Source organism: Delphinapterus leucas, chromosome 20 (genome assembly GCF_059928025.1).
Source record: "Delphinapterus leucas isolate spDelLeu-1000000601 "Yukka" chromosome 20, BTC_Dleu_Yukka2, whole genome shotgun sequence".
NCBI classification, from domain to species: Eukaryota; Metazoa; Chordata; class Mammalia; order Artiodactyla; family Monodontidae; genus Delphinapterus; species Delphinapterus leucas.
In genome coordinates this window covers 34,081,502-34,099,836 of record NC_143148.1, presented here as the reverse complement: position 1 = coordinate 34,099,836, position 18,335 = coordinate 34,081,502, and the positions used below count along the sequence as shown (strand labels likewise).

Genomic DNA, 18,335 nt, shown 5'->3' with positions numbered 1-18,335 from the left:
CGACCCTTGGGGAGAGAGTGGTGCCTCCTCCCTCTCCCAGGGATTCCTCCATCTCCCCAGCCACCTTAAGTGGCCAGAGCAGGGAAGTTCGAAAGAGAAGAAGGCAGTGCTCCTTGGGGACCGCCCCCCATCCTAGAGACCCTCCATCATGAGGAGCTTATTCCCCTCATTCACAGTCCCCTTCACTGAGCAAACACTGAGCTCCTGCTGTGTACTGGCCATAGTGCTGGGATCTGGGGCTGAACCACAGCCCTACAGAGTGGCTTCTACGATGGGTAGAAACCCAGAGAGGGCCTCATAGCCCCGGCTTCACGGAAGCAGAAGGAGAGGGAGCACTTCTTGGAGGAAGCTGTGTCTACTGTTTGTAGGAGAGCTGAGGGATGGGCACAGGTTGGCCAGGAAAGAGAAAGGGGAGATGACCTTCCAGGCAGAAGGGACAGCATGGGCGGAGACTGGATAGAGCCTGGCCAGTTTGAGGAACTGCAAGAAGTTCCATGTGGCTGGGGTGGGGTGAGAGATGGGGCAAGAGGGCGCACTGGATGGGGTCTCCACTCCGGGCTCCGAGCCTGCCTGTGCCAGAGCATCCGACCGGGCACTGTGACGGACAGCTGCACTTGAGCGGCTTGTCCTCGAAGCAGAGCCAAGTGCGAGGCCTGGGGCGGAAAGAGCTGGGCCCTGTCTCTTTCTGCCCCAGGCCTTCACTGCTGCTCCCTGGGACGATTTCCCCATCTGCACAGTGAAGGACCCAGCTTGCTGTCCCCTAAGGCCCTGTCTCTGGCTCGGAGGGGCCTTGGGGGACACTGTGGGTTCATGGGGATGGAGTGGTAAGATGAAGGGGGGCATGAAGGCAGTCTGGAGGGGTCAGGCAGCCCCATGTTTGGCCTTTATAAGGAAGTCCCTTTTTCAGCGACCACTGTTAGCATCACTCAGGTCCTTGGATCAGGATTGAAAGAGATGGATTCCAATGGCTCCTGGCCTGAATGGCTTTGCCCTTCCCTGGGGAGACTGTCCCCATCCACAGAGCAGGCCCCAGGGCCCCTGGCCCTCCACTCCCTGCTGGGCCCTGGGCTGCCTGGCTTTTCAGGGACGGCTGACTCATGGCTTTGGCAGCCCCAAGCTCAGCCTTTTCCTCCAGCCGGGGGCTGAGGGAACCAAGCCTTTTCTCTGGAGTCCTTCCCACCCCTAGCTTCCTGCCAGCTTCAGGCCTTTGCAGAGGGGTCTGTGGCTTTACAGTCGGGTCCCAGGAGCCCTTTCTGTACATTTTCACCTGTGCTCCTCACAGACGCACCTGCTGAGCAGGTGTTACTGCCCCACTTTACACAGGGTGGGAGAGGTGGGGGGGGCACTAAATTTCCAGAAGCAGTAGGAACCCTGCCTAATGATGCACAGCTGGGCAGGGTCAGACTTGCAGGGGTGAGGTGCAGGGGAGTGGTGGAGCTGCTCCCCTCTTCTCACAGGGACAGAGCTCTGCTTGAGGACCTGGCATTGGGCCCCCATTGGACCTGTAAGGGAGGGATTGGGCCATCCGAACATTCTCTGAGGGCTGAGCCCTTCTCTCTGCCCTTCTTTCCTTGGGGTCCCTCCAGGCAGGGTCCCAGCACATGAGGGTGGCTGTCACAGGGAGATAGGGAACTATGGGTTAACGGCATGGCTTTTGGGGTCAAATAGCCTTGAATCTGAATCCCAGTTCCACTTTTTAAAAATATATTTATTATTTATTTATTTGTATTGGCTGCACCGTGCCTTAGTTGCAGCATGTGGACTCAGCCGCAGCGTGTGCACTTCTGAGTTGCCGTATGTGGGCTCTTAGTTGCGGCATGCGGGATCGAGTTCCCCGACCAGGGATCGAACCTGGGCCCCCTGCATTGGGAGCGTGGAGTGACCCACTGCACCACCAGGGAAGTCCCTCAGTTCCACTTCTTTCTCACTACGTAACTTGAGAAGTATCCCTCAGTTCCAGGTGGAGAACCATTGTGCCTCCCTCTCAGGGTAGGAGAAAGGGGAAGTGAAATGACCTATACCTTCATTCGAAGAAATATTCATTGAGCACCTACGGTGTGTCAGGCACTGGGACAAGAGATAAATGAAAAATGAATGTAAGTTTCCTCACCAAACTCACATTCCAGCTGGGGAGACTGACAAAAAAAAAAAACAGACATAACAAATGACATGGTAGGCTGGAAGGTGAGGAGGTGGGAAAAGGGGAAGTAGAGCTAGTCCAGAGGGGCAGAGGAGAGGTCAAAGTGGGCGCCTCTGAGGTGATGAGCAGTGCAGACGGAGGGAAAAGTGTTCTAGGTGGAAGGAACAGCATTGCAAAGTACCTGCCTGGGCTGTGCAAAGTGACTCAAGAAGCAATGAAAGCAGAGTCGGTGAGAGGTAGAGTAGGTGAGAATGTGGTCAGTGAGACTGGGTGGCAGGGGAGCTGCCCCTCCTCTGTGACCAATTCCACAGGAATTCACTCCTCCGCAGCTGCGAAAGGTCAGGGCCTATGTGGACACAGGACACGACAACTCTAACCTCGCTTCCGCATGCTGCAATTTGAGTGTCTCCTCTCTCCTTTCCTGCCATCACATGGCTTCTTCCTCAGGTCCTTAGGCCCAGAGGCCTCCCCCAGTATGGCCTGTGACCCTCCTCCCCGCAGGACAGAGAGCCCCCCAGCTGCCTGTTACTGTCTCCTGTTTGGGGAGGGCACTGTGTCTGCTCTGGCCAGTCTCAGGGAGCATCACAAAGGCTCCTTTCACCAGAGGGCATTGTAGGGGGACTGGGAAGGGATGCGGTGCCCTCCTGCCCGTGGGCATAAAGACCCCCTTTCTCTTCTGCTGCGTCAGCCCTCTCTTGGCCGGCAGGCAGGGGGGCCGCGTGCAGGGAGATTCTTGTCTTCCTTTTAAAGTACAGGCGAGACTGGGGCCAGGCCAGACAATGGTGGTGATTTACAGTCTGCTGGGCTGCTGGGCTGCAGGGCTGCCTGCTGGGGTGGCACTGACCAGCCAGGAGTGCCTGGCATAGGGAGCCCTGCCCTGCTGAGTCTGGGGCTGCCCGCTTAGGACCCCACAGTGGGAGCCCCGACTTACAAGCTGTAAAGTGCAGGGGCTGTGCTGGTAATTTCAGAGCCCCCGAGCTCTGCTGTTCTGGGGTGCTGCCTCAACTGGCCTCGTCTTGGGTCTGTTAGCTCCTGGCTAGTCTTTACCTCGATTTCTCAGCCCTAACCCATGTCAGGTCCCTCGCACTGCAGCTCCAGCTCCGACATTCTGTGCTGGACAGAGGTCTGCCTTTGGAGGGAGACAGGCAGGAAGTGGGGAGCATGCAGGGGCTGCACAGTTATGGTGAGAGCCTGGGGGAGCACTGGGGGAGGAGGGGCAGGCTGAGGAGCTGGTGGAACAGCTTGGGGAGATGCCTGCAGGACAGCTGCATCTGTGGCAGGGGAGTGCTGGAAAGTCAAGGGGAGAGAGGGACAGGGAGGGGGGAGCAAAGGAGGGAGAGAGGAGGAGAGAGGGGAGCAGAAGCGGCAAAGGAGAAAGCCAAGGAAAGTGAAAGTGAGAGAGCGCCCAGGACAGAGAGAGACACGCACACACAAGAGAGAAAAGAGAGGACAAGAAGTGATTCAGAGGAAGAGAGAGGGAGGACACACAGGAGGGGGGAAAGCGGGGGTGGGGGGAGGGGGAGAATAGGGAGGAAAGAAAGGATGAGAGAGAGCTAGGCCAGAGCCACGCAGAGCAGAGAGCAGAGCAGGTGAAAAGCCAGAGAACTTCTCCCCAGTGCTCACCGGCCTCGCCTTCTCACTGCTCGGCCCACGCCCTGCACCCTCACCCCAGGCGTTGCTGGCCAGGGAGGGAGGCAGGGGCATGGCAGGTGCTAGTCTGTCCTCCACTGGGGATGATCGGCTGGACATAAGCAGGAACTTTTTGATGAAGAGCAAAACAGGCCCCCAAGGGAAGTGTCCCCCTCGTTGGAGCCCTGGCCTTTCTGAGGCAGGGGACTGACCGTCATGACCCCTCAAAGGGTGTGGGCTGCACCGTTTTATTCTGGCTTGACAGGACCCAATGTGGAGGAAGGTGGTTTTCTGACCTTCTGCCTCGGTTTCCCTCTATGAGGCAGAGAGGTGGTCAGGGATCTGGGCTGCCGGATGGGGTTGGGGCCAGGCTCTGGGGCCAAGCTGGGCTGGTGAAGTCACAGTGCATCTGTCCAGGTGGGTCTTGGGACCGTCTCCTTTCCACCCCCAGCCTTTGTTCCAGGAAAAGTCAGCTGGGGGAGGGGGTGGAAGGCAGGAGTGTTTCGAGGGAAAAATGGATCCTTCCGTGGAACAGGCAGCCACTTCACCCCTCCACCCCCATCCTATCCCCCTCCTGCCACCAGCGCCATTCCTTCCTTCCTCCCCTCTTGGCAGGAGGAGCCCAGCAGCGGGAAACACCATGCTCTGCTCCCATCTCCCACCTCAGCAGTGCTGAGCCCAGGGTGGCCTTGCAGAGGGGGCGGGGGTGCATGTGAGTGTGTGTGCATGTGAATGTGGACGTGTGCACACACACATGGCCTGGCCAACATCGCCTGCAGCCATGGAGGTGGGAGAGGCAGGGTGCATCAAAGGGAAGGAGGCAGCTTGAACTGAGCACCTGGAGCCTCAGTTTTGTCATCTGAAATATAGGCACTAGCCTTGTCCTGCTTCCCTAATAGGGCTGATGTAAGGATCACAGAGCCACAGTGGGGGAGCGGGAACATGTCTCTGAGGGCCCTGGGTACCCGTTGCCCTCACACCGACCCTTGAGGCAGGTGCTGTTATTACTGTCCCCCTTTCCCAGTGAGGAGCCTGAGGCTTAGAGATGTAAATGGCCCACAGGGGGCAAGTGGCTGCCCTGAGACTGGAGCCCAGGTCTGACTGATGCAGTTATTGACAAGGTCCCTGGGTGCCTCTTCCTCCATCCTGGGCTTTGAGGCTCCTTGTCCCGCCCCTTGAAGAGCTGCCTCTTCCCAGGGACCGGGGGCCCTTCCTGACTTAGGGACTTTCGGCAGGTTGTTCCAGCCCAAAGAGTCCCCGCAGGCCACCTGGTCCAACTCCTTGTCATTAATTTGAAGAGCCTGAGGCCCAGGGGCCCAGAGCTTCAGCTTGCAAAGCACAGGGAGCAGAGCTGGGATTCCAGCTTCCTGCCTGGTGGTCCCAGCTGTGGGCTGTTTTTCTCTCTTCCTTCCTGTAAGCATGAACCTGTTCCTGGAGGGGTTATCAACACAGGCACACTCCCCTTCCTCACTCTCTTCTGCCTGGCCCAAACCCCACCACATTTCACCACCCTCCGCAAACACAGGGCCCGCCAGGGTAGGGGTGCTGAGTGAAGCTTCTGGACACCCTTCCTGGCCCCGCCCCTTTCCAGCAGGTGAACTCCTCCTCCCGCAGGCTGCTCAAAGGGAGCCAGCTCTTCTCCAGACCCCAGCTCTGTACCCTGACCCCCTCATCATGGCCTAAACACCATGGCCTTTGGCTGGATGACTGAGGCCCCTGAGACCAGCTCCTTGGTTGGTCAGCCTGGAGACCACCCTCACCACCGCCACTACCACCACCAGGGGACAGGAAGCAGCCAGAACCATGCCCCTTCCCCAGTATCACCTTTTTCCTGAGTCCAGGTCTGGGGGGGCTTCCAAAAGGAGGAGGGATTTAGGGAGCTGCTTACCCATCTAGACGTGACTTGTGTAGGGATGGTGCCCAAGGCAGAGAGAGGAGTGGAAGGTGGACAGGGCTGGGGAGAGGTCCAGAACATCCTTGGCACAGAGGCCTGCGGCCCTCCTAGAGCCTGCTGGACACACAGCCGGGCCGACCAACACGACCCAGGGGAGGGAGGTGGGACACAGCCAGAGGAGATGAGGCCCAGGGGCACAAACACCAGGCCTGCTGGGAAGGCACTGGGGAAGGGGGTGGCCCCCACATACCCGGGCTCAGGCCACAGAGTCAGTACCAGCCCTGAAGCTGCTGCCCTCCCTGGGTTCAGCAGTATGTCACGTGTCACATCTGTCTTTGGGTGCCCAGTTCTGGGCTCTTGGGTGCCTCAGATGCCACACCTGCTGTGGGCAGCTCCCACTTGGTGGGGTACTCCCTGCTGCAGGCGCTGATCATGTCCGCCCAGATCCCCAGGCTGGTGCTCCCATCCCTGAGCTGCTGTGCTATTGGCTGCTCTCAGCTCACCCCCTCCAGAGGCTGCCCTTGGCTGACGGGAGCCGCATCACCTGGAGATGTTCAGGAGGTTATGAGCAGTGACTGACCAACATGGGCGGTTAGCAGCCAGGTCCCTTGGCCTCTGGAGTCCACAATGTCTTTGGTACCGTTCACAATCTGGAGTCCTCGGGGATCAGGCTGAGGCAAGATTTCTCCTGAAACCACACCCTGTTTGGCTTCTTTCTCTGCCCTATTCTCTGCTTCCCTCACTTTCACATGGATTGAGGATCTCAGTAAACCACTTGCATAAAAATTGCATCTCAGGCTCTGCTTCTAGAGAACTTGATCTCAGATACCCAGAAAATTGACCTGGTGGCCTCTCCTATAGCATGGAGAGGGGCTGGGGAAGGGGAATATGGGGGGCCAGTCTTAGGGGCACAGGAAAGCCTCCCTGAAGAGGTGACATTAGAATCAGGGCCTTGAAGGTTGAGTAAGAATTGTTGAGCTGAACAGTGTCTGCTTCATTTGATAAATCTTGCCTGATTAAATTGCTCAGGACATGAGAGGCCAGAGGCACAACAAAAGCAAAGGCCCTGGGGCAGGAAAAGGCAGGTCGCGTTCAAAGGGGAGAGCGGACCTGTGGCTGGAGGGGTGGGGCATGGCAGTGAGGTAGGAGATGAGACAAGAAAGGGAGTTAGGGCCTGGGCAGAGGGCTGCCGTCACCATGCTGTAAGCTCACGTCACCCAGCCCCACACAGCACTCACGGCTGATGGACTGTCAGACTTGCTGAGCCCAGATAGAGCCTCAGAAGCCTCATGCTGTGCCTGGCAGGCTCTATCAATCTACTGAATTAGCACGTGAGGTGACACCCATTTATTGTCCCTACCCCAGAGAAAGGCCAGGCGGGGCCGTCATGGGAGGTCTGGGCCAGGCCCAGAGGCCTGTGGAGAATGGCCCGAGTACAGTAGGGGCCTCCCCAGGGAAGGGGCCATTGTGGCCCATAAATAGGTTAGGTGGCCAGGAAACAGGAAATCCTGAAAATACAATGAAGCCTGGGGCACAGGGGTTTCCTCCAGGCTGAGGGCTGGACCGAGGATGCTTCTTCGGCCAAAGGCCTTGCTGAAGCAAGACACCCTGACCGCTGGCCTCAAATGCCTGACTTTTCCCACAGTCCTCAGGGGGACTCTGGGCCCACCCTCACCCGACCCGGCCCAGCCAAGGGCAACTCAGGACAGGCCAGCACATGCCAGGACTGGCAGCAGAACCCCGAGGGAGGAGGGGTGACCGGCTCGCTCCCAGCTGAGCTTGGAACCAGGTGGTGATGGGAGCAGCTGGGGCAGCCAGACCAGGGGCCAGAGGCCAGGCCAGGGGGGCTCCCTCAGGATCAGAAGGTACTTCTGCCAGGCGCTCTGACCCAAGGAGCCTGCACATCTCTAAGCCGGTGTCAGTGGGCCTGTCTCTGCCCTGGGCTCTGAAAGAGCATAGCAAGCACCAGGCTGACCCTACCTGGACCCCAACAATGGAGAAAAATGAGTCCCTCATTAGAGAACCAGGCAGGCTATAAAACCACATCCCAGAAGAATTTTATTAAGAAAAGCAAATAACAAAACATCATGTCCTATAGGATCCCTATTTTGTTAAAATGCACACAAATGTAAAAATCTGTGTGTGTGCATGTGTATGTTTGCGCACCTGTGCATGTGCACAGAGGAGACAGGAAAGAGGACCAACAGAATGTCAACGGGTGTCAGGGGATTTTTATTTCTTCCTTGTTCTTTTCTGAACATTCTAATTTTTCTACGATGAACTTTGTAATCATAAAAAAAAAATCAAAACAAAGCACTCAAATCCTGCAATACCTGTTTTCTTTTAAGTAAAATGTTTACTAAGAGTTTTTAGAGAAGTGGAGAAATGTTGATAATCCAAGCTGAGGGGAAAACAGGATACAACATTGTATACAACGTATGTAAAGGACAAGAAGCTCAGGGCAGGAAGGGGACAGGAAGGAAGCACGTGGGGTGTCAGGGCCAATGGCTTTGCAGGGGTGCCACCGTGGTTCCACCCACCTGCAGTGTGAGAAACCCCACACTTTTGTGCCCACTGTATCCCTAGTCTTTAACATTTTTGGCAATCCAGAGTGTAGAAGATAGTCTTGTAATTTGATCCCAGGGGTGGAAGATAGTCTCATAATTTACACATCCCTGATTATTGAGCCTCTTTCCCCAGAAAAACATTTTATCATGAAAATTTTCAACATACAGAAAAGTAGAAAGAATTGTACAGTGAACACCCATTTACCCATCATGTAGGTTCTGCAATTTACATTTTACTAGACTTGCTTTAGCACATATCAATTTATCCATCCATCCATCCATCAGTCTTTATTTTTTGATACAATTCAGAGCAGGTTACAGGCGTCACTACACTTCATCTTAAACACTCGAGCATGTATATCATTAACTAGAGCTCAATCTTTGTCTATCGCTCTCCCTCCTCACCCCTATGTAAAATTTACACATGGTGATGCAAAAATCTTAAGTGTATTGTTTGATTGGTTATGACAAATGCATACACTTGTGTAACCCAGACCTTTATTATGATATATTGTAGAACGTGACCCCCAGAAAACTCTCTCTTGTCCCTACCTAGTCAATCTCTGCTCTGACTCCTCAGAGGCAATCACCATTCTTATGTTTTCATCAGAGATTAACTTTGGCTGTTCTGGAACTTCCTATAAATGGGATCATAGAGCCCATACTAGTTTGTGTTTGGCTTTTTTTGTGTGTGTGGTACGCGGGCCTCTCACTGTCGTGGCCTCTCCTGTTGCAGAGCACAGGCTCTGGACGCGCAGGCTCAGTGGCCACGGCTCATGGGCCCAGCTGCTCCGTGGCATGTGGGATCTTCCCGGACCGGGGCACGAACCCGTGTCCCCTGCATTAGCAGGCGGACTCTCAACCACTGCGTCACCAGGGAAGCCCCTGTGGCTTCTTTCATTCAACATTATGTCTTGTGAGATTCATCTATGTCATTGCAATAGTTAGTTACTTTTTATTGTTGAATAGTGTTGCACTGTATGGACATGCAAATACCCATACAATATTGATGGGATGTATATTGTATGGATATACAAATGGATAGCCAGTTGTATGGATACATTTCATACATGGATAAGGATACACTGTATGGATAGTTCTCTTGTTGATGGATACCTGGGCTGCTTAAACTTTTCCTTATTATAAATAAAGCTGCTATGAACATTCATATGCAAATATTTTGTGAACACATGCTTTCATTGCTCTTGGATAAATTCCTAGGAATGCAATTGATCCGGTTGCTTTTCATGTTTGTTAAACACTTGAATTTTTCTTTTGCCTATTTTTTGGTCTTTTTCTCATTGATTTGTAGGAACTCTTTCATTATTAGTGATGATCCCTAGGGATGCAAAAAAATTTACTATAGTCCCTTGCCCTCAAATTGCTCAGAGTTTAGCAGTCATGGACACAGTTAGGATGTGATATGGTGGCTGCTATGCATTCATTTACGTCTTTGTAAGTCCGATCATGCCACTTCTCTGCTCAAAACCCGACCAGGGCTCCACTTCACTCAGGGTCAAAGCCAGCAAGACCCTACATGGTCTTACATGATCTGGTTCCCTAGGCTCTAACCTCACTCCTACCACTTTCCTTGTGCAGTCTGCTTCAGCAGCTCCAGCTCCTTGGCGGTCCATAAACCACCAAATCCCCACCCCAGGGCTTTTGTCCTGGAGAGTCTCTCTCCCTGGAACATTCTTCCCCACCCCTGATTTCAACAAGATTTGCTTCTTGTATTAGTTTCCTAGGGCTTCCATAACAAATTACCACAAATTTGGTTACTTAACATAAATTCATTCTCTAATGGCTCTGCAAAAACCTTTTTCCCCATTAAGCTTCCATTCAGAGGTTCTGGAGACTAGGACATAGACATATCTTTTTGGGGCCACCATTCAACCTACCACACTTCCTAATCTTCTTCAGGTCCTTGCTCAAATTTTACTTTCTCCGAAAGACTTTCCCTGGACGTTTAATTAATTAATTAATTTATTTATTTATTGCCACACCGTGCAGCTTGCAGGATCTTAGCTCCCCAACCAGGGATCGAACCCGGGCTCCGGCAGTGAAAACACCGAGTCCTAACCGCCAGGAAATTCCCATCCCTGGACACATTATTTAAAGTCACACACGCACCATTCCGGCTCTCCTAATCCTCCTTCTCTGCTTGATTTTTCTCCCTAGTCCTTACTTGCAGGTATACCATGTGTAGTTTACTTTACATGTAGATCTTTATTGTCTGTTCCCCTATTAGAATGTAAGCTCCATGAAGACAGAATTTTCTCTGCTCTATTCCTAATGCACAAAACAGTGCTGGCAACACAGAAGATGCTCAGTAAATAACTGTTAAATGAATGAGTGAATGATCATATTGAGCACCAAGCTCTGCTTTAAATAGAAAGTTATAAACAGTAGGAGCACAGGAGGAGGGAATAAATCATTCTGTTTGGAGTCTTATCTAAGCAGGATTCACAAAAAGGGTATATATGAGCTGGACCAGGTGGGAATGGGGAGGTGTGGGATTCCCCAGAGGCAGACAGGACAGGACCTGAGAAAAATCTTTTTGGCTGCCTGTGTGGAGGGTAGTATGGAGGAAATGAGACTGAGGAGGGGGGTCTCATCTGGGACATGAAACAGGGCTCTATGTGTGGGTGACTGCTGTGGCCCAGAAGGAAGGGTGGAGGGACCTCATTCCACAGTTGAACCAGAGGCACTAGGAGACGCAGTAATGAATGGAAGTATTGATCATGTGCTGCGATGGCTTGGGTGTGGGGAAACAGGTGCTCTGACACACTGTTGGTGGCAGTGTGAATTGGGGCAACCTCAGTGGGGGCAATTTGATGACTTTAAAATGCACATGGACTTACCTGATGGCACAGTGGTTAAGAATCCGCCTGCTAATGCAGGGGAAAACGGGTTCGAGCCCTGGTCTGGGAAGATCCCACATGCTGCGGAGCAACTAAGCCTGTGTGCCACAACTACTGAGCCTGCGTGCCACAACTACTGAAGCCTTTGCGCCTAGAACCCGTGCTCCACAACAAGAGAAGCCACCGCAATGAGAGGGCTGCACACTGCAATGAAGACCCAACGCAGCCAAAAATAAAAAATGTAAATACAAAAAATAAATTTATTTTAAAAAAATAAATAAAGTGCACACATCCTTTGAGCCAGGAATTTCACTTCTAGGGATTTATTCCACACATATGCATACTTGCGCATGTATGTTAGAAAGTAGCATATTGCTCAAATATATGACAATTTTCTATTTCCCAAAGAGATCAAAACCAAAAACAGCATCACACCTATTAGGAACACTACTGTCAATAACCAGAAAACAATGAGTTTTGACAAGGATGTGGAGAAATTGGAACACTTGTGCACTGTTGGTGGGAATAGAAAATGGTGCCACCACTGTGGAAAACAGTATGGTGGTTCCTCAAAATATTAAAAATAGAATTACCATATAATCCAGCAATTTCACTTCTAGCTATATACACAAAAGAATTGAAAGCAGGGTCTCAAAGAGGTATTTGTATACCCATGATCATAGCAGCATTATTCACAATAAGCAAAATGTTGAAGAAACCCAAGTGTCCACTGATGGATGGATGGATATATGAACGAAATGTGGTCTATACATACAACGGAATATTATTCAGCCTGAAAAAAGGAAGGAAAATTTGACATATGCTGTAATGTAGATGAACCTTGAGGACATTACACTATGTGAAATAAGCCAGTCACAAAAAGACAAATACTGTATGATCCACTTTTACGTGAAATAGTCAAAATCATAGAGACAGAGAGTAAAATGGTGATTGGGAGAAACTAGAGAATGAGGAGTTATTGTTTTGGGGGGACAGAGTTTTAGTTTTGCAAGATCAAAAGTTATGGAGATGGATGGGGGTGATGTTTGCACAATAGTGTGAATGTATTTGATACCACTGAACTAACTGTAAACTTGAAAATGGTTAAGACAGTAAATTTTATGTTATGTGTATTTTACCACAACTAAAAATAATAATAATTTTTAAAAAACCAACAACACATTCATGGACCAGCTTGTATTTATAACTTTTAGGTATGTAGGTTAAATAGTCAAATACTTAAAATATTTAGTGTATTAATTTTTATACATATATTTTAAAAATCACATATTAGATAAAACATCACTTTAGAAATACAGCTTTGTCCCCTCTATCACATTAAACAATTATGTTCTACTTTTTGCATTACACTTCTGCTGATGCACCTCTGTTACCTTTTTGTCATTGTCACATGAAAAGGTGCTCAACATCACTAATTGTCAGGGAAATGCAAATCAAAACCACAATGAGATATCACCTCACACCTGTCAGAATGACTATTATCAAAAAGACAACAAGTAGAGCTTCCCTGGTGGCGCAGTGGTTGAGAGTCTGCCTGCCGATGCAGGGGACACGGGTTCATGCCCTGGTCCGGGAAGATCCCACATGCCGCGGAGCGGCTGGGCCCATGAGCCGTGGCCGTTGAGCTTGCGCGTCCGGAGCCTGTGCTCCGCAACGGGAGAGGCCACAACAGTGAGAAGCCACATACCGCAAAAAAAAAAAAACGAAAAAAAAACAAGTAATAAGTGTTGACAGGGATGTGGAGAAAAGCGAACACTTATGCACTGTTAGTAGGAATGTAAATTGGTGCAGCCACTATGGAAAACATTATGAAGGTTCTTCAAAAAGTTAAAAATAGAACTACTGAAGGATCCAGCAATTCCACTCCTGGGTATTTATCCAAAGAAAACGAAAACACTAATTAGAAAAGATATATGCACCTCTATGTTCACTGCAACATTATTTACAATAGCCAAGATATGGAAGCAACTTCAGTGCCCATCAATAGATGAATGGATAAAGAAGGCGTGGTGTATATATACAATGGAATATTACTCAGCCATAAAAAAGAATGAAACCTTGCCCTTTGCAACAACATGGCTGGACCCAGAGGGTATTATGCTAAGTGAAATAAGTCAGACAAAGACAAATATGGTATGATTTCACTTATATGTGGAATCTAGAAAACAAAACAAATGAACAAACATAACAAAACAGAAACAGAGTCATAGATTCAGATAACAAATAAGTGGTTGCCAGAAGGGGGCAATGAGAAAAATAGGTGAGGGAGATTAAAAGGTACGAACTTCCTGTTGCAAAATAAATTAGTCATGGGTATGAAATGTACGGTGTGGGGAATATAGTCAGTAATTATGTAATATCTTTGCATGGTAACAGATGGTTTCTAGACTTATCATGGTGATCATTTTTAAATATATAGAAATATGGAATCACTATGCTGTATAATAGGAACTAATGTGCTGTAGGTCAATTATACTTCAAAAACAAACAATAGAAAGAGATCAGATTTGTGGTTAACAGAAGCAGGGAGTGGGGAGAAGGGGAATTGGATGAAGGTGGTCAAAAGGTACAAACTTCCAATTATAAGATAAATAAGTTATAGGGATGTGATGTACAACATGATAAATATAATTAACACGGCTGTACGTTATAGATGAAAATTATTAAGAGAGTAAATCCTGAGTTCTCATCGCAAGAAAAAAACATTTTTCTATTTCTTTAATTTTGTATCTACATGATATGATGGATGTTCACTAAACTTACTGTGGTACTTGCTTCATGATGTATGTAAGTCAAATCATTATGTTGTACACCTTAAACTTATACAGTGCTGCAGGTCAACTATATCTCAGTATAACTGGGAGGGAAGAAAGCTTCCATTTAAACCATTTTTAGGTGTGAATTCAGTGGCATTAATTACCCCCACATTGTTGTGCGACCATCACTGCTATCTGTTTCCAAAGCTTTTTCATCACCCCAGACTCTAAGCACAAAGCAATAACTCCTTATTTCTCCATTACCCCAGCCCCTGGTAACCTCTAATCTACTTCCTATTTCTATGAATTTGCCTCTTCTAGATATTTCTTACAAATGGAATCATTCAGTCTTTGCACTTTTGTGTCTGGCTTATTACACTTAGTGTAGTGTTTTCAAGGTTCATCCATGTTGTTGCCGAATCATATTGCATTGTATGGATATACCAATTTTGTTTATCTGTTCATCTGTCGATGGACACTTAGGTTTTTTCTACCTCGTGGCTAGCTTGCCTATTTTTGAATTTTATATAAATGGAATCATACAGCCTATACTCCTTTATGTATACCTTCCTTCGCTCATGTTTCTGAGATTCTTCCAAGCCGTTGCATGCTGTTATAATTTGTTCATTTTCAATGCTCTATAGTATTTGTATGTATATACCACAATCGATCCATTCTACTGTTGTTGACAGTCTTTGGCTATTACAAATTCTGACACCAATTCTGATGTGCGTTTTTCAACATTACCAAGCAGTCAACTCAATTCTGACACTACCTGGAGATATCATTAGATCCCACAGGTTAAGGACCCAGTCCTACAAGACACCTCCCCTAACCCACCCCACTCCCCTGGCCAACTTCCAGATGCCAATCAAAAGTCCAGGTTGTCTCCTGTGCTTTTGACTGACAAACTATAGATGAGGGGTTCTAACGAATCCCCCACTTGGCTTCAATTAATTTGCTAGAGTGGCTCACAGAACTCAGAGAAACAGTTTACTTTCCAGATTACCAGCTTATTATAAAAGGATATAACTCAGGAACAGCCAGATGGAAGTGATGCGTAGGGCAAGGTATGTGGGAAGGGACTCGGAGTGTCTGTGCCCTCTCTGAGTACACCACTCTCTCCGCATCTCTATGTGTTCACCAGCCTGGAAGTTCTGCAAACCCCACCCTTTGGGGTTTTTATGGAGGCTTCGTTACATAGGCTTGATAGATCAAATCATTGGCTGTTGGTGATTGACCTTAATCACTAGCTCCTCTTTCCTCCCCAGAAGTTGGGGTGGGACTGAAACTCCAAGCCTCCAATCATGTGGTTGGTTCCCTTAGCAACCTGTCCCCAATCTTACCTTACCTAGGGGCTTTCCAAAAGTCACTTCAATAGCATAACAACATACCTTTATCCCTCTCATCACTTAGGAAATTACAAGGAATTTAGGAGCTATGTGCCAGGAACTCAGAGGAAGACCAAAGGTATGTTTTTTTTGTTTTGTTTTGTTTTTTAAAATTTTATTTATTTATTTATTTTTGGCTGCGTTGGGTCTTCGTTGCTGCACGCAGGCTTTCTCTAGTTGCGGCGAGTGGGAGCTACTGTTTGTTGTGGAGCACAGGCTCTAGGCACGTGGGCTTCAGTAGTTGTGGCACGTGGGCTCAGTAGTTGTGGCTCATGGGCTCTAGGGCGCAGACTCAGTAGTTGTGGCGCACGGGCTTAGTTGCTCCATGGCATGTGGGACCTTCCCGGACCAGGGCTCGAGCCCGTGTCCCCTGCATTGGCAGGCAGATTCTTAACCACTGCGCCACCAGGGAAGCCCCAAAGGTATGTTTTTTATTATCGATCACAATATTGTACTACTGCTTTGAATTTTCTTATACATGCCTTTTCATGAATATGTGCGAGCATTTTTGTTAAGTATATTTCTAGGAGCGAAGCTGCTGGATCAGAGAATATACATATGTCCAGCTTTCACAGATGATGCCAAACAGTCTTCCAAAGTTGTACAATTTGTATTCCTACCAGCAGGGTATGAGAGTTCTGATTGCTCCACATCCTTGTCAACACTTGGTATTGTCTTCTGTTTTCATTCTGGCCATTCTGGTGGGTAGATAGTATTATTGCATTGTTGTTTTAATTTGCATTTCCCTGATGGCTAATGAAGTTAAGCGTGTTTTCATATGTTTATTGGTCATTGGGATATCCTTTTTTAATAAAGTGCTGACCGAGTCTTTTATCCATTTTTCTTTTGTATCATCTGCTTTTTTTTCCTTATTGTTTTGTAGAAGTTCTTTATATAGTTTGCATACAAGTCTTCTGCTGGCCATACAGATTGCAAGTATCTTTTCCTGATCTGTGGCTTCCTCTTCATTTTCTTAATGGTGTCTGATGAAGGGACATTCTTAATTTTAAAGCATTGCTTTCTAAAGTGATCTTTAAAAGATTTGTTTACAGTGTTATTTTAACATTTGCAGTTGTGAAGTCATATCCCCAGGAAAAATTATGGCATTTGTGTTAAATGCCTTTGCCTCCTTTTCCCCCTCTAACCAATTTTGTTGGGTGTCCGCCATAAACATCCCAAATTAGAATTCACTGAGGTCATTTCAGGCTATTGTATCTTCCGCAAGTAGTACTTCCTTGTTTAAAATGAAGGAATCAGAAAGCGTCAGGTAATGGGAATTTGTATATACAGTAAAGGGAACTCCCTCTTTTCTGAGAGATTTTTTTGGAGGAAAAAGAGTTACCTAATATCCAGGCATACCATAGCCAGTCTATGTAGAAGTAGTCTCTGTTCCAATGCTGTAATAGAAAAATATTGGAAATACCTGCACATCCTAATTGTGGCATATTCATTCAGTGGAATACTAAATAGCTATTCAACAAAGATGGTGAATTTATGCATAAGAATGTAGACTTAAGATGGAAAAAAAAGCTGAGAGTGGAACAGCATGTGCATTAAACTGTGCACACATCTCTTCTTGAATATGCAGTCTGCATGGAAGGAATCACACTAGTGGTAGGAAGGGGATGGGGGTGCAGGAGTGGAAGGGAGCGTTATATTCTTTTGCAAATCATTTGGGGCATTCAAAATATTTTTCAACCTGTGTGCATTTATTATTTATCCCCCAAAAGTAATTTAAAAATTGAAAAATACAAAATATAAGAATTTGAAAGGGAATAAAATTTTTCATCCTAAGAAATGTATGCAATCACTTTGAGTCCTGAATGGTTCCCTTCAAAGCTGTCAAAACTTCTCCCTACAACCTCTACTGTTGGGGTAAGGACCAAGGTGAGGGCTAAACATTGGGGTGTCTCCTTTTGGGGCTGTGCTCTCAGCAGTGTGGGACCCACCTATGGCCAACTCTCAGGGCTAACGTCTCTGTGAGGCATAACCGGTGCAGTGCCTGAGGTCCACAAGAGTTCTAGCGGCGCATAGAAATGTTGGAATTGATTTAAAACAGTAGAAAAAGGATACAATCATGCCTGGATTATGTTTGTCTTTATACCAATGCAGTCATAAAATATAATTATATATCTATAGCTATATCTATAATTTTATGAGTATGTAACTGAGCAAGGACTCGTGTACCCACGGTGCAGAAAGCCAAACTCTGACAACCGGTGTCTGCAGCAAAGTAAGGGTTTATTTGCAGGGCACCAAGCAAGGGAGTGGGAGACAAGTCTCAGATCCACCCCATCTTGGTCTTCGAGTTAAGGATGTTTTAAAGGTTAAGGACAAAGGAACTGGGGTTAGTCATCATCTTGTGACGTTTCTGTGACATTTCTTAATCGTGTTTTTGGGAGTCAGGATGTCTCTGGCTTACGATTCTCTAGCCAGGTGGTCCATGGCGGGTGGCGGGAGCTGGTCTATGAGCTCATCTTGCCCTGGAGAAAGAACCCGAGTTTGTACATTAATGATGAATCTCTAACAGCAGTTTTAGGACATTAACGATGTTATGGACAACAGCAATCTTAGACATCTGAGGCTGGTTGATTAGGGTTCAGTTAGCATAGGACTGAGATCAGGCGGGACAGCAGGGGAATCAAGTTTTGGATAGAGAGATTAACCATAAATTCAGTAAGGGGATTTGGTTTTAGGGGAACTCGGATTCATACATATATATAAGCATATATATAGTTTTTTATAAGGAAGAGTTCATGAAGGTGCAGAAGTACCTAGAAAGTCATAATGTGGCCCTGGGCACATTTTTTCTGTAAAGGGCCCCATAGTAAATATATTAAGCTTGGCGGCCAGATGGTCTCTGTTTTGACTGAACTCTGCCTGTAGCAGAAAGGAGCCATAGACGTACACAGATGGATGGGAGTGGCTGTGTTCCAACAAAATTTTATTTACAAAAACAGGAGGTGGGCGGGGTTTGGTCCAGGGCCAACCCTCTGCAGTTGGTGCCCGGGAAGTTTCAGTATTTGTTGAATGAATGGACGGACTGGAGAGGGGGGATTGCTACCAGGCCTGATCC

General features: G+C 48.1%; 1 protein-coding gene across 1 annotated transcript in view; it reads left to right on the top strand.

Moving 5' to 3' along the window:
* CFAP20 (cilia and flagella associated protein 20) overlaps positions 1 to 16,099 on the top strand; it is a 39,439-nt gene extending 23,340 nt beyond the window's left edge. Inside the window, exon 9 of the transcript XR_002642319.3 lies at positions 15,285 to 16,099. The gene's annotated coding sequence lies outside the window, so the exon portion shown is untranslated. The remainder of the gene's footprint in view (positions 1 to 15,284) is intronic.
* Positions 16,100 to 18,335: the final 2,236 nt, after the last annotated feature.